This window comes from Hipposideros armiger, unplaced genomic scaffold, assembly GCF_001890085.2.
Source record: "Hipposideros armiger isolate ML-2016 unplaced genomic scaffold, ASM189008v1 scaffold_233, whole genome shotgun sequence".
NCBI classification, from domain to species: Eukaryota; Metazoa; Chordata; class Mammalia; order Chiroptera; family Hipposideridae; genus Hipposideros; species Hipposideros armiger.
The window spans coordinates 2,408,289-2,409,161 of NW_017731583.1; positions in this window are offsets into that span (position 1 = coordinate 2,408,289).

The following is an 873-nucleotide window of genomic DNA, read 5'->3' on the forward strand; positions in this document are numbered from 1 at the left end:
TAATGTTCATATCTTTCTTTGGATTATTGTATCTTACTATCATCTAGATTAAAATACACTGACCAAGTTTAAAATTCTTAATTTATGAAATTTTAAATGTCAGATTTATTTCTCAAATTGTAAATACACACACACACACACAAATTATTTTGAATTTATTTATCCTTTTGCAAAATATCCTTCTGGTTTATCAACATAGTAAAATTTAGTTTAAAAGCTGAGGAACTATCCAAGAGAACACATACTTGTAACCCCAACAAGTCTGAACATTTGTTCAAAAATAGTTTCTTTACATCATTAACCTATTTTCCAGAACAGAAAAGTATTATCTAAAAATATAAGTGATCTTAGCACCCTGCTTTACAGTTACTATTTTTCTTCCTTCTCTACTCTTCCTGATAATGCATATTCATTTCTCTTATCAAACTTCTCTTTAAATCTTCATTCTGCACTCATCCTCAATACATCAGTTAGGTCTTTTGTTCTTATCCTTTTTTCTAAACAGTATTTCATCCTTCTATTCATATTTTTAATGTTAGCATGATATTTGTATCCTTATATGTTCTTTACCAGTCTTGGGTGTCATACCCCTTATTTTCTCTTAGGCAATCAGCAAATATTTTTTCATAAGATATTCGTTATTTATTAAGGTTTAAATTTTGAAAACATTTGCATACTTTTAAGGTCATAAAATATTTTTAACGGTGTCTCATAATGTGCTCATGCCTTAAAAAATCTCCAAAAATAAATGTGCAGTGGGGAAATGCCTGAGACAAAAAACAAGGATAAGATTAGTTGGCCAGTCTTTGTGGATTTCCTCAGCTCACTCAGTGAGGATAGTAAACCCAAGTCAAGTTTAAGCCCGTGGTTCAA